Here is a 15,082-nt window from a genome sequence, read left to right as displayed (position 1 = left end):
GGTTCGGACCTACCTTTCCCTAGCAAGAGTGACGGAGTAGACAGGACTTCCCAGGTTTGCAGCGACGGCAGAGTCACCCAACCCACAACAGACCCCTTCCTCCCGGTAGCGCTGGTCCCCTCCCCAACCCCCCATCCCCACCCCCCAGCCTCCCGGGACTAAAACCCGAGGAACTGCCGTGTCAGGTGGGCGGGACTGACTCTTTCAATACCCATCGGCGGGAGTCCTCAGCCCAGCCCCGCCGCCGCGAGCGCTAAGTAGCTAGCCGGTCACCGAGCGGACCCGACTCGGGGCAGCACCGGCGCGGGCCGGGCAGCAGTGGGCGCTCGCGATCCTCCTCTGCCCAACGCGCTCTCCCTCAGCGCCCGCCTCCTCCGTCCCCTCCTCCCTCTCCTGCCCCTCCTCCTGCCCCTCCCCTCCTCGGGTCTGATAACCTAGCCTCGCGCCTGCAAAGTCCCCGGCTCGCGGGCAGCCACGAACCTCCGCCACTGCCTGGTCTCAGTGGGTGCCTGCGCCCGTGCCTCACCCGCCTGCCCAGGTCGTCTCGAGGCTCGCTCCGTCGGCCGCCGGTGCTCCACGGCGCTGCCCATGGCCAAGCCCGAGAGCCGACTTCGGGCGCCAGACCTGCTGGAAGGTGGCGCGGCTCAGGTGAGTGACGAGCGCGCGAGGCGAGGGCCGTCAGTCTGGGGAGTGGCAAGACGAGGGGCCGTCGAGGTGCCCTGACCTGGCAGCCCGGACTTAGGGCAAGAGCAGAGCCCAAGGTGAGTTGAGGCTGGAGCAAGTGGAGTGTACATTGGGGGAAAAAGGAAGGAGAGGCCAGAGGTTTTCCCATCCTCCTAACCTCCTGACTTGGTCCCTCAGCTGTGCAAGTCTTCAAGGACTGGTTTTTACAGGCAGGTATCCGGGTTTCAGATTTGGTGAATTGGATTATTTTTTTTCCCTTACCCCCTAGCAGAGTCAGGAGGTTCGCTCCTGCCCGAGGCTTCTCTCTAGGACCGACCGTGAGGGATAGCAGGAGCTCAAAGCGCAGCGGAGCCCGGGTACCACTCTGGCTGAGAACTTGGGGCGCGGATACAGTCAGCAAAAAGTCAGTCTGTTTAGGGAGCATCCAGGGTGGGGAAACCTTGGTCTGGTTTGCTTTTGGAGCGGAGCAGAGATGGGGCATTTCCCGAGGGGCGGGGATGCTCGGGAGGAGAGAGATCGAGGCGACAGACAGTAAGTACCCTTTTCCCCTAATGCCAATTATGCACGGTTCTGATTTTTCGTGTTACTTTCTACTCTTTTTTTTTTTCCCCTGCATCTGTTTCTATTTCGAGCACCTTGGGTGGTGACGGCAGATGAAGGTGAGGGGAGGAGGGGCGCCAACCTGCGGTGGGAACGCGTAGAACCCGGCTCAGAACCAGGGGCACACTCACGGAGCCTGGTGTCTCCAGGTGCGCCCTCCGAGCCAGGCGGCCGACTGCGCGCTGCTCACCCTTCTGGCCCCTGCCTGTGCCGGGAGCCGGAGGGCCGCTTCCTGAGCTGGCAAAAAAAATGGGATGGAGAAGCGAGCGGGGGCAAGAGCTGGGTTGCATGGTGCGGGGTGTGAGGTGTGCTCTGCTCCGCGGACGTTTGCCGGCTCTGTGCTTCTTCCGTCTCATCCCCTCCGCCGGGCGGGAGTCCACGCTTCCTCGCACTCCCGGGCCCCTCTCTCGGGAGGGGATTTTATCCCTCTTCCTCCGCCCTCCACTTTGCAGGACCAGTTGTATCCGTTCCTTGTCTTGCGCGAGTCTCGCTCCTCCCCACAGCGTTGTCCGCCGGCTATTTTTATCCACTACTTGTACAGAGATGCTTTTGAGGGGATTCTAGGGAGGCGACTCCAAATCTACTGCCTTCTCGCTGCGCTCCCCGAAGCGGTCCCCTGCTAGCAGGGAGCAGCCAAGGGATGAGGATGGAGTGCGCCCACTTCTCCTTCTGCAGCCTGAGCTCTCGAAGCCCCGGCACCACCGGCTCGGCTGCTCCGCCCGCCGCTTGCTGCGGGAGCCGATCCCCGGAGAGTTCCTTAGGGCCTGGGCGCAGGTGCTTGACCGACTTTCGTGGCCACAGCCCTTTTACACGCAGGATCCTTTGGGTCCTACACGGGCGTTCTCGCCTTGCCTCAAAATCTTACCTTATTTTGTTGAAATGTAATTACCAACTTCCACTCAAGTGTTAATTTCAGGAATTTCATGTTTAAAAAAAAGGAAGGGGAGATAACCCAACTTCTGCCTCTCTGCATTTCTAAATGGGTTTCTAAAACGCAACGCCCCTCCTTTGGCGTTCGGAATTACTGTTGCCTTTTGCTTTCTCAGTAACGATTGGGTGCGATTCGAATAAGCGTGACCCAGTGAAATCTCAGGAGATGGACGCTTCTGCTACAAATCCCCGCGTTACTCTTTGTGTTTCCAGTGCTTAGATTTTTTTCTTTTTTCCCTCCCATAGGATTGCACAAATAATATTGAAATGGACCATTGTGTTACATAAGGTTTCTCCAGCGCTAGGCAGGGAAAGATCAGCTTCCCAAGGAGCTTTTCAGGGCTTCAGTGGGTCCTTTCTAACTCTTTCAGCCGAGTTTGACTGGGATCAGCAACTTCGTGACTAAGCACTCTTAAGTCGAAGCAGTTAATTACGGAGGTAACATCCAGTGAAGATCTCTTATGGAGGCATCTTGAGCGGTGTTTCCCGGCTAGAGATCCAGGCTGAAGCTGCGGGCTGTTCAGGGCACCGTAGCTTTAAGATGGGAAATTCTTTGCTTGGGAAACTGGTGAGAAAGTGCTACCTTGAACTTGCAAAGGGCATCAGGAAAAACCCATGGTTCTCAGCTGTGTTGTGCTTTGTGTGAAATTTCAAGTCCTCCACTTTGTAGATTTTCAGGAACCCTTGGACTCCACAATATAATTGGGGATGCACTTTTGTTGTGAAAAGAAGAAATCCTCTTACTGGAAAAGTCTGGAGTGCTCCTTGAAGGGAAACACAAAGTGGAAGCTTTTCTTATCTTGAACTAAAATTTGATGGCGAATAGAAAGGGGCTAGGGAGGTGGACTGGCTGATGTAAAATTGCTTGATGGGTAAACAGTGCCTTTCCCAGAACAGGGCATCTACCCAGCGTGGCCCATACCCACAGGGAGTACAGAGTCATTTTCTCTCTATTGAGGACAGTTTGGAGAGAGGGACAGTAAAAGGTAGTGATGTCCTGATGGAACTGAGCCTGTATTCAGGGTCACAGCTGAGAATCCAGGTTCCAGGGCATGCTTCTAAGCCAGGGTCCTTGTGTGAGAGAGAGTCTTGGAGGAGTAAAGGCCTGTGTAAAGGAATAGAGGCAACTTTGGGGAGTAGCAACTTTCTAACTGCTCTGTGGGAAATGCAGTAACTTTCCAGCTGGTGTTGGAAAAGATCTGGGTTTTTCCCCATCACTTTGATGTAAGTATCTTCCTTCAACCTCACTAATGACCCAGTGCTTCTTAGCAAGGCCAACATTTTCCAGTGGGGAATGGCAAGAGTGCTAGCTGAATTTGGAGCCAGCTTCTTGCCCCAGGACCCTAAGCAAATTATTTTTTAATCTCTGAGCCTCAGATTTTACCTCTGCAAAATAGAGACTGAAAGATTAAAAGTGAGAAATGTATGTGAAGAGCATTTGGGCAGTTCTCAAACACCGGTGAAAAATGTACAAGGTTACTTAATATGCTTTTCCTGCCAATTTCATTTGGTCTATTTTAATGCTAAATTTTATTATAGTTTGTGAATGTCTGTGTGAATTACATATGCTAAACTTTAAATGAGGGAGAGGATTCCATATAATGGACCAGTATCTTCTTGTGATTATGCCACCTGAAATTCACCAGCATCAGGGCTCCTGGCTTTTGAGAACTATTAGTTTCTTGTTTGTAGAACCAGAGTTAAATTTCTGAGTGTTTTTTGGTTTTTTTTAGCTTAATGCATTTCATATGTCTTCAGGAAATATATGTTTCAGGAAGGGCGCTTATATTAATTAACCAAAAAAGGAGGAACTTGCAGATGAGTGTATCAGTTTCAGGAGATGACCTGGGTTTCCCTTGTCTACCTCTGTCATCAACATAAAGTGTCTCTCTATTGCATTTTGGTGTTCAAAAGTTGTCCTCAGGACCTAGCTAAGTGGCTAACACATGCTCGATAAGTTTTTTGTTGTTGTTTTTTTTTGCGGTATGCGGGCCTCTCACTGTTGTGGCCTCTCCCGTTGCGGAGCAGAGGCTCCGGATGCACGGGCTCAGCGGCCATGGCTCACGGGCCCAGCCGCTCTGCGGCATGGGGGATCTTCCCAGACCGGGGTATGAACCCGTGTCCCCTGCATCGGCAGGCGGACTCTCGACCACTGCGCCACCAGGGAAGCCCTGGATAAGTATTTTTGAAGTGAGTGAATGAACGATTGAACTGAATCTTCACAAACAACCCCATGCTGTACACAGGCAGATGGCATCATTTCTGTTTTAAAGATTTGGAATCTGCTGATTAGAAAAGTTAATTAATTTTCTGAGGGTACAGAGGATTCCAGATTAGAGTTCAGGTCTGTCCTCATTCCATTCCTCTGTACTGCCTGTGTTGCCCTCCCTCTCCCATCACCACTTAAAATCTCCTCCTAATCCATAGTGGACTTCTGCATTTTGGAAGGTTCCCAGCGACCAAACACCCTTCTTATTCAGGGGGTACCACCCTCCCCTCATGGAGGGACTTTTCCATGGTGGGGTGGGGCTCTTCCTCTGTGTCCACATCTCCGGGCCTTGAACTGGGGCTCAGCTGGATGATTCCACCTGAGACTTGGAATCTCGAGGGACTAACTAAGGGACAAAAGGACAATTGAGCATTTATTTATGACCGTGGGTCATGAATCAAGTGGTGTCAGCAGCAGCCTCAATGTCACAGGATGTCCCAGGGATGCCATTCCTATGTCATTATCCTGACGGTCCCTGGTGCCAGGTTGCCTCCATTCCTTTTCATTTCCAAGCCTGGCTTTTCAGCTTCTCATTAATTCCTAGAGGTAACTCATAGTCTTCAAGTAAATTCTTTCTCTGTTTGATTTAGCCAGAATTGTAACCAGCTGATGCACAGCCGTTCACAGTTTGTCTTCAGGCCTGCCTCTGGCATGAAGCATTCTCAGCTTCCTCTACCCACAGGGAATTAAGCTCATAGCTTTTTCAGGCCGTTAGAATAATATTTACTGGGCCATAGTTTGTCGGTTGTTATGTGATACCACCAGAGTTCTAGAAAAATGAATATATTATTCTTCCAAGAAATAGCGTAAACATAACGGAAATAGATCCCAGGGGACATCTTTTCTTTTCTTTCTTTCTTTTTTTTTTTTTCATGTTACATGCTTTTTGGTAACTTTCCAGCAGGGGTCGCTCACTCAAATGCCTTCAGCAGCCAGGCAAGGAATAGCCTGAGCAAAACAGGCCTGGGAACAATCAGGGTAAGGGGGGTGGGGGGCTGCAGCTCTGACCCAACACACAAGTTGGGACCTCAGGCCCTGTCTTGCCACATCTGTTTTTTTTTTCTTTTTTCCAAGATAGGCTGCAAGTTCACAATTTTATGTAGAATCTACTGACTTTTAAGTACCAGCCGCTAATTCAAAGCAATTCTACAGGTAGGCCTCCTCATCTATATCCCACAGGCCTCCAATTTACGGCCTCTGGGTTCTGGGAATAGAAAAGAAATTGGTTGGAATATGAGGCTAAGTAAAATCAGTTCTTGGGAGTATTGAGGCAAGGATATGTTGGGAGTGTAGTGTAGACAGTGCTCCAGTGAGTTAAATTTCATATCTACAGAATTTGTGTTTGCGGTATTCCTTTTCCTTGTCCTGTAAGCAGTTACACCAATTGCATTTATCCCTTTAACATATGTTTATTGAGTTCCAGTCATGTACCAAGAGTTGTTCTTCTCATTGGTGACACAGTAGGGAATAAAACAGAGGGAAAGCCTTGCCCTTCTACTTGTCTTCTAGTGGAAGAGACAGGTAAAAGCAAGATGGGTAAGGACAATCTATCCTAGATTAGATCGAGATGTGCTAAGAATAAAAATAAATCAGAGGAAGTGTCAGGGTGCTGGGGTAAAACCTGCGGCAGGCGGGGCAGGAATCTCCAAGTTCAATCTCTGACTCAGCATAACCAAAGTCAGCTTTCACTGTTGGAAATAAAAGATTTTGGGGTGTGAGAATTTGGACCCTGGATTATATTCTGGGAGTGGCTATTGTGGGTAAACCCCTAATAACAGACTGTTATCTTAATTTTAATGAAATCAACTATTGAGCCCATTCATTGAGTGTCTAGCAGGTGCCAGGCGCTGGATTAGGTGCTAGAATTCACTAACAGACAAAACCAATCAAGGGACAGTCCTCAAGGAAATTGTAGACCAGCATGGAAGACATGAATAAATGATAGCAAAAGAGTAGATGGCGAAAGTGAGCAAGGAGGGTGGAAAGGGTATCATAGCTATTGAGTTTTGACATTCGGAATGCTGGCATTCAGCATCTTTTTAATGGAGCATCTGATATGTGTCAGGAACAGTTTAGGTCTGTGCTTCTCAACCTATTTGAATCCTGGACCCCATCATCAGTGAAGATTTTTTTAAAGCTTTTTTTACTTGGCCATGACATTTTGTGTGATTACCAAATTTCATTTTGTGTCAAGAAAACAAAGTATTTAAAAAATCTGTTCTAAGTGTGAAATGTACTAATGATTTTTGAAACTCTAGTACACCCTCTCCCCAGTCAGCCCAGCCATTGATAGTGACTGTTGTTGCCAGGGAAGTTGTGCAGAAAATTAAAGAAAATAGTTCTTGTTCTTGAGGAACTGACAGTTTAGTATGGTAGTCAGATAAATTAGCAATTTTTTTTTTTTTTTTGCGTATGAGCTGAGAAATGCATCCTGTCTGAGCCTTTGCCTGTGTCATCAGGTAAGCCTGTCCTTGAGAACACCTTCTTTACAATCACCCTATTTATTTCTTTCATTGCAGTACTCGCTCCCACAGCATGGTTTTGTAGCCATAATGTTTATCTGGAGTCCTCTCATTACTTCATTGGTTCACTTGCTCACTATCTCTCACGCCCCCATCAGAATATGCATGCTGTGTGAGCAGGCATCTGGAGGTACAGGCTTGTTTCTCCCACCAGCTTCCAGAACAGTGTGTCTGGTTCCAAGTAGTTGCTCAGAAAAGAAACAAGAGGCAACCTTTCTGCCTGGGGGAATTAGGAAAGGCTTCATGGGGGAAAGAGAAAGGCTTGCAGAGAAAAGCCAAAGAACGATGATGATACAAGATAATCAAAATATGGCCCCAAGCCCTAGGTGCGATCGGTTTTAGGGATTCCTAGTGTGGTCAGCCCAGGTGAAGAGCTGACATGCTAAATACAAACCCTTCCCTGATTAGATCCTGGCAGCTCCAAAGCACTCTGGCATGAAAAGAATGAAAATGATTTAAAAAGACTGAAAAAAATGGAAAAAGAGAGAAAAGAGTGAAAATGATAACTCTTTACTTCCATCTAGTACGTTAATACCCACTGTCTCCTTTTTCTTCTGTACCCAGTCCTTCAAGGCAGACAGGGAGCTCTTAGCATCTTCATTTTGTATTTAAGGAAACCAAGGTCCAGGAGTGAAGCGACTTTTCTTAGATCCTCAGAACGAAGGCAGCAGACCCTGGATCCAGGGCTGTGCTTCTCCGCCTGCAGTGAGCAGATCGCTCAAGGTGGAGACTGGTTAAATCCCTGGAGGACTGAGTTTTCTATAAGCGAAGAAATATATTTAGATTTCAAACATTCACGTCTCCTTTGATTCGTTAAGAACTTCCATTTCAGCACTTTCTGAGATGTGTTTTGTGTCTTGTTGAATTTCCCCTAGAATTCTGCAGATTAGGTACACCCTGCAATAGGGTTGCTTTATGTAAATGTCTTCACTCTTTAGTTTAGGAGAGTAAATCAGAGTCCTGCATCAGCAGTTAAAATACAGTGGGAGAAAGGTGATTGCAGATGCAGCTGAAATGAAAAGGCATGCTCTTTTAGCTGTGCTCAGAAAAATACATACTCAAGTGGCATGGAGTGAAAGCAGGCTGGCACTGTCTCTGGAAAACTCACTTGCACTTGATGTAAATTATGTCTTCAACCAGATTTTTCCCAGTGTCCCGGACAGGAAGGACAGAAAAGGTGTCAATTACAGATTTCTGGGATTAGATTTCGGAGTTATTCTTGAGGTGGAAACAGCATGGCTTTTGAAGTCATGTCTGTTGGCATTTCTGATTCCCCTCCTTACTGATTGTATCACCCTGAGAAAAAGACAGTTTTTCTGGGTCTCAGATTTTTCAACATTCTAATGAGGATTAAAAGAGATTGCCCATATCAAATACCTAGTGTAATGCTCAAGAAAACTTATATTCATCTTATGCAGAGTTGCCCGATTTAACAAATAAAAATACAGGACACCCAGTTAAATTTTAATTTCAGATAAATAGCATATACTGTTTTAGTATAGGTATATCCCAGATACTCAATATTAAGACATGATTGATTGTTTTTTCTGAAATTTAAATTTAACCGGAAGTCCTATATTTTATTAAGCATCTCTATTCTTGCAGTGACAGTTCTGGATAATGCCTTTGGTGAAAGTTCCAGAGCTGTAGACAGTTACAGAGGGGGGAATACAGTAATTTGGAGGTGAAATGACTTAGTCAGGGTTCCAAGGAGAGCAGGAAGGGCTGTTTTCTATGATGAAGGGCTGTTTTCTCTGATGAGCTTAGCAACAGATTAAACCAAGGCAAGCTTACTTGTTTGCTAAAAGAAGCAGAAGAATTGTGGACAAGTCAGATCTCTGAGTGCATTTAATAAGTTAGTCAGATATCTCCCATGCGTGCACCAGATTATTCCCAATACCCTTTGGGAAGAAGGTATTTTAATCCCGTGAGGCTACCAGGGGAGCATTCAGTCCGCTAACGCAGCACATGATTCAACAATATTGCTCCGAGCTCATTTACCGCACAGGGCTGGAGTTGGAACTACGAGGCACACACAAGGGTTCCACTGAGTACACTGAAGGAATACTTTGTGCTTTGAAAACTCACACCTGCAATGTCTCCCTCGTCTGATGAATCCAAAGCTCATAAAACAGTGAGAGGGCCTTTCAGACCCGCTCCTCCCAAGTAGATGAACTCAGGTTATGAATTGAGTCTGAGATCTCCCCAGGACTGCTAGAATATGTTGTTCTGAGGATGGCCATGAAAATGTGTTTCCATTTCAAGTAATAACCTGCTGGGGAATTCAATAAGCAAGACTTTGGCTGCCGGTAGACTTTTCCCAAGCAGAATTTAATGCTTTCTTCTATAGTGAGATACTGCTCATGCCAAAATAATCAGTTTCTGTTGCAGCTTATATTACTAACTCCTCATTTAACCTGAGCTGCTTACTAGCATTATGTTTATATGGAATATGGACCAGAAAGAAGGCAAAGCGGCATGGTGGTGAGGATGCAGCCTTAATCAGCCAGAGAGATCTGGTTAGATCTACTTTGCTACTTCTCAGTCATGCAGTAGGAGGTGTTACTTCCCCTCCCTAAGCCTCAGTCTCCACATCTTCAAATTGGGCACAATTAAAATTATAGCAGAGGATTGCTTAGTGCGCATTAAACCAAATAAGTAGTGTCAAGCATTTACATGGTGCCTGGCTCATAGTCATCTTTTTAAAAAAATGTTGTTAATAAGACGACAAAAGAAAGCAGTGTAGACCTTGAGATTGCAAACTCAATGTCATGTCACAGAGACCATGGACTGAATCTCATGCATCATACTCATGGGAGACTCTCTGAGTCTTTTGCCCTTTGTTTCTTTAGTCTTTATTTATATAATCCGTACAGATCTTATTATTTCATTTTCTGGGCCAATAGCTTAGAAGCAGTAATGTAGAAAAGCTTTTACTGTTAGGGGAAGACACAAAGTACAGAGAGTGAAAGGGAGGGAGGAAGAACCTGGGGAAGAGGGAGGGAAGAGAAGAGAAGGGAGAGAAGCAGGGCAGAAAAGGAATGTAAGAAGACAGAGGATTTAAAGCCCAGGGAAGTGCAGTGACATCTTGTAACAATAAGTCCCTGGTTAAATCCTATCCCGATGCAGTCATTTAAGTAAATGCCACTCCCTCTCCCTCTCCCAAGGCTTCTCAGGACCCCAACTTAATACTTATGACCTTGAGGGAAGGACTGCAAGAACTGTAATGGTGAAACTGGAAAGAGTGTGGAACGTGATGGAAATAGAGAAACTGGAACCTTTCCCCCTGCTCTGTAACAGCATAAAGTCCTAGATGACAACTGAACACAAGGGAACCCAGTGACATTGTGTGGAGGACACAGCCACCGTGCCCATCTTGGTCCTCCTCTTGCTGCGAGAGGTGGGTCTGTTATTTTGGGTTTAGTTTTACATTTCCCTTCATTAAACATGGACTCTTATTAGAGAGAGTTTCAGTGTGGCATCTCTCCTGCCCCTATTTCTCCCTGTGAAATGGTTCCCTCCCTTCTGATCTTTAAGCACTTTCCACACCACACATCAGAGGAACTGACCTTTTCTGGGGGGACAGGTCAGTCCTCCTCAGTTGTTCAGCAAGCTGGGAGCATCCTCGGGGCCAGAGCACTTTGGAGGTCACGGAAAAGAACTGCCCCTGCTCCAAAAGGTAGTGTATTATCTGAGGTGTTTGACATTGGGAAAAATGATTTTGTTTTTCCCAACCTTGGTTGCCTTGTTAAATGGAATTACACTTCATGGACCTTTTGTTGCTAGAATCACATTTAATAACATATGTGAAACATTGATTTGAGAGTCTGGACCAAGGAAGTGTGTATAATGCCGCACTTAGTAGTGATCATTAGCTTTTCTTGCTGGTAAGCCTGATTTTGTGTGAAAAGCAGATCAAGAATGTTATTAAGACTCTAGCTGTGTATTGCCTTCCAGGTCACCTCCCACTTCTGCTGATCTCTGTCTAGGTGGTGAGAAGCTCATGGTGGCCCCAGCAGCCTCCCTCATCCCTTTGCTCTAACGTAGGAAGGGAGCAAGTTTGGGGAACTCTTTTAATTGGGGAAGGAAACCTTTCTCAAAAGCCTGCAGAAGATTCCCCGGTAGGTCCCATTAGCCACAGGCTAGAATTACAGAAGGAGAAACTAAGGCACAGACATTTGAAACTGTGGAAGAGGCCAATTAATCGAATACGGTCATCCCAAATTGATCCCTCTTGCCTTTGAGCAACTGTTACATTTATGTTTGTATCTTGCAATGGGCTATGGACCCTGCTCTGCTTCATAACATCTTTTATTTCTGTCTTCGGCTGAAATACAAATCTTGTATTCTCCTGGTTATGCTTTTCCTTCCCTCCCCAGCTCCATAACTTTTACAACCATTTGCATCTGCAGTATTTCTCTATGTTAATTTCTCCAGCCCTGATCCGAACAATCTTTGCAAAACACAACTATAATCAGGTCCCTGCCCTGTGCCTTGATGAATAATGTCCCATGGATCACCGTGATTTACAGTATTAGTGTTTGAGTGCAGGACACTTAAACATAGATGAGATCTCGGCTCAGCCATGTTGCTACATCACGATATCCCTCTGGGCAAGGTCATCGTCTCTCTAAACCTCACATATTCTGTGATTTTTAATTATGGATTTTTTCATACACTTATTTAATGTTTAATCTGTTCCAGTAGATTAAATCATAGGAGGATGGAGCTACAACCCTGGAACAATTCTGAACCAATGCCTGGTAGGCAGTTGGCACCCAGGAAATAACTGTTGACTAAAAAAACCTAAGAACCCAATATATTCTGTTTTTAATTCTGATTTGTCAGGATTAAATGTGGTGGTGCATAGGGAACACTTAATGCCCAGAGTGGGTGCTCAAAACCTAGTTTTTCTTTTGCTGTTTTGTTTTTTTTTTTAAATATAATTATAAGTAATGATGCAATTCAAATCCTGCAGCATGGCATTGACATTCTAATCTTTCAAGCCTCGTCCCTCACCATCCTCTGTTCTGACACACACCTTGTGTTCTGACCACAGGACTGCCCATTGTTTCCCCAGATAAATCAGGAATGTGGACATTCCACCCTTTGCCCATGCTGTTCCCTCTGACAGCCTCCCCCCTTTTTTTTAAATTAATTAATTAATTTATTTTTGGCTGTGTTGGGTCTTCGTTGCTGCGCACGTTGCTGCTGCTTTCTGGGCTTTCTCTAGTTGTGGCGAGCGGGGGCTACTCTTGGTTGCGGTGCACCGGCTTCTCTTTGCGGTGGCTTCTCTTATTGCGGAGCATGATCTCTAGGCACGTGGGCTTTAGTAGTTGTGGCACATGGGCTCAGTAGCTGTGGCTTGCGGGCTCTAGAGCGCAGGCTTAGTAGTAGTGGCACATGGGCTTAGTTGCTCCGTGGCATGTGGGATCTTCCCGGACCGGGGCTCGAACCCATGTCCCCTGCATTGGCAGGCGGATTCTTAACCACCGTGCCAGCAGGGAAGCCCTTCGCCCTGTTTTATTAGCTCCAGACTGTCCTTCCCTTAGGTCTGTCCTGGATGCTCTCCAACCACCACACCCCCCAGCTCCATCCATAATAAATAACGTGCATGTGGCAGTTGCATGTGGCAGCTCTGCGGCTCTCTCTCTTCCAGGCACAGAGTAGGGTTGCATTTTTCCTATCTGAAGATTAGATGGCCTTGTGACTTGCTGTGGGCAGTGAAAGCAAGAGGAAGTGAAGTGTCACTTCCTGGAGCTTGAAGGGCCAGCTGAGGTTCTGTGCATTTTCTCCCCACTCTGGCGTGATGGCCTGCACTGTCTTTCTAGGTCTCTGAGAGCCTCAAGGCAGAGTCCTGCCACCGACCTGAGTGGGACAAGCTGCCGAGGGAGGAGGCACTGAGATGTGGGGTCGATTCTCAGTTCTCCTGGCTCCTTCTGGCGCCGTGACGTTGCTGTGATTGCTGTGGGCTTCACCGCATCCCTCAGGAAACAGCTGCCCCCAGAGAGCAGGATAAACCACTGCTCTTAGAGCTTTGCACCCGCTCCCACCTGCTCCCTGATCTCAGTGCAGGATTGCTCAACAGAATGTACCACTGGGAAGTGAAAGTACCATTATCGTAAACAGAAACATCAGTCTTTGAGAGAAGCCTGATGTTTTAGTTCAGATTTTTTGAGCTCACGTGGGCAGCTGTCCTTAGTGACCCACCAAGGAATGAAAGTGACCCCAGAAAATGTCCTCTGGGTAAAGTCAGTGCCACCCGGCTCTCTGTCCTTTCCCGAGCCCTCTCACTGCAGGCAGCCCTGTGTGCATAAGCCTTCCCCTAGCCTGGGAGGCCCCTGTCCCAGGGAAGGCTCTACACTGTTTACTCTTGAAAGTGGAGCCGGCCTTGGCCTTGCTCTGATCCCAGCCACGCTTCCTCCATCACACAAATTCCAGCAGATGCAGCAGAAGGGCTCGGGGTTGGCATGGAGCCATTAGCGAGGATTCTGATTACACAAGCCACCGGGCCCTGCTGATTTAAACAATCGCGTGTGTTCAGAATTGCCTTCACCTGCCGCCTTTTCTTACTTAAATAGTTCTTTTCGGTCCTCTGCAAAGATGGTTCAAAGGGTAATTATCTCATAATTGTTGTCCTTTAAAAACATTAGATTGAGCCACTTGGTGCTTTTCATTCTGCTGTTTTCTTTGCCATCTATCTCTCTCTGCATAGCTCTCAATACTCAAAATTTTCCACTTTTTCTGAAGAATGCTTTTCCTTGTCAATTTTTGGAATGTTGCAATTCCTTTCTTACGACAATTATTTAGCAGCTTACCTGTTATAAAAATCTGAATTTTAATTGCTATTATTGTCCTTTTATTTTTCTCTTCAAGCTAATTCATCATACTACTGTTGATTGAACCAATTTTATTGAACTCCTATGTATTGAGGGTCTAACCCTGTGTCAGGTGGACTGAGGTATTTTTCTGCAATATCTCATTTAATTCTTACAGCCACTCAACATGGTAGGAAGCATACCCTATCTTTGGATGGGAAATAATAAGACCCAGGGAGGCATGTAGCTTTTCCGTGATCAAATAACTAAGCCAGGATTTAAACTCCGGCAGATATCAACTCACTTGCTTTGATCTTCCCACACCGTTCTATTTATTTCTCTATTTTTCTGTTTATATACTTTACCCTGGATGTCAGTTAAAAGCATTGAGCTTGGTTTTTGTCCTCATCAGACCTCTGAATGTTTCTTAGGTATTTTTTCATGAAGCATGTCACAAACTTCCTCTTCCTGGCCTCCTTTAAGTTGCTAAAATTGTGTCTACCACAGAGCTCCTTCCATCTCATTGAGCTGTAAGTATATATTTCCACATCCATCTTTCCCCTTCCACAGTGGTCTCCTGGAGGCTGAGGGGGGACCTGTCTCCTTCCTGTATCCCTGGCCAATGCCCGGAAGGGACCTGCCCTCAGGAGACCTGGTGTCTGTGTCCTGAGCAAATCACATAGACTCCTGGGTGGTGTCTGAGGGAAGAAGGAGAGTAATATGTGTAAGAAGAAATCTTCTTGAAATCTAATTTAGTGACTCACACTAAATGTCTTTCCTCCTATGACTCTAAACATTTGAAGGAGACTTGTGGAAAGCCAAACTATGAATTTCAGCACAATCTTCAAAACCTCATTTAATTTGAACCCTTGTGCTTTGGCCAAGCCCCTCCTTTTCCCTGGCATGTTGGACACCAATGCTAGTTTGAGTTTGGTCCTAATCTGGGGTACAAAGCCAGGCCTGCACATTCCTACCAGCTGATGGGGGAATGAAGGTAGTTGTCAAAGTGGGAAAGCAATGTGGCTCAATGATCAGGGGGGACACAGTCATATTTTTTCTTTGAGAACTTTGGAAACTCATTGTCATGGAAGCATCACATGGGCAGGACCTCAAGACACGTGTTAGCTTCATTAGTGCATTGATGACCTTGAGAGGGTGTGAAAGTTGCAGGAAGTCTTGAAAACTTAGTTCATCATTGGAGCTATCTCTCTCTCTCTCTCTCTCTCTCTCTCTCACACACACACACACACACACACACA

At 46.5% G+C, this 15,082-nt stretch overlaps 1 protein-coding gene across 3 annotated transcripts in view; it reads left to right on the top strand.

Moving 5' to 3' along the window:
• Window positions 1-6: 6 nt before the first annotated feature.
• Window positions 7-15,082, top strand: part of HS3ST1 (heparan sulfate-glucosamine 3-sulfotransferase 1) — a 31,198-nt gene continuing 16,122 nt past the window's right edge. The window contains exon 1 of one of the 3 annotated variants that reach the window (XM_004325694.4): window positions 7-648. The gene's annotated coding sequence lies outside the window, so the exon portion shown is untranslated. Of the gene's footprint in view, window positions 762-10,001; window positions 10,406-15,082 lie in introns of those variants that run through there. The other 2 variants (XM_073805050.1, XM_033856853.2) reach the window with 2 other exon arrangements.

This window comes from Tursiops truncatus, chromosome 5 (assembly GCF_011762595.2).
Source record: "Tursiops truncatus isolate mTurTru1 chromosome 5, mTurTru1.mat.Y, whole genome shotgun sequence".
Lineage (NCBI taxonomy): Eukaryota > Metazoa > Chordata > Mammalia > Artiodactyla > Delphinidae > Tursiops > Tursiops truncatus.
This window is presented reverse-complemented; position numbering and strand designations above follow the sequence as displayed.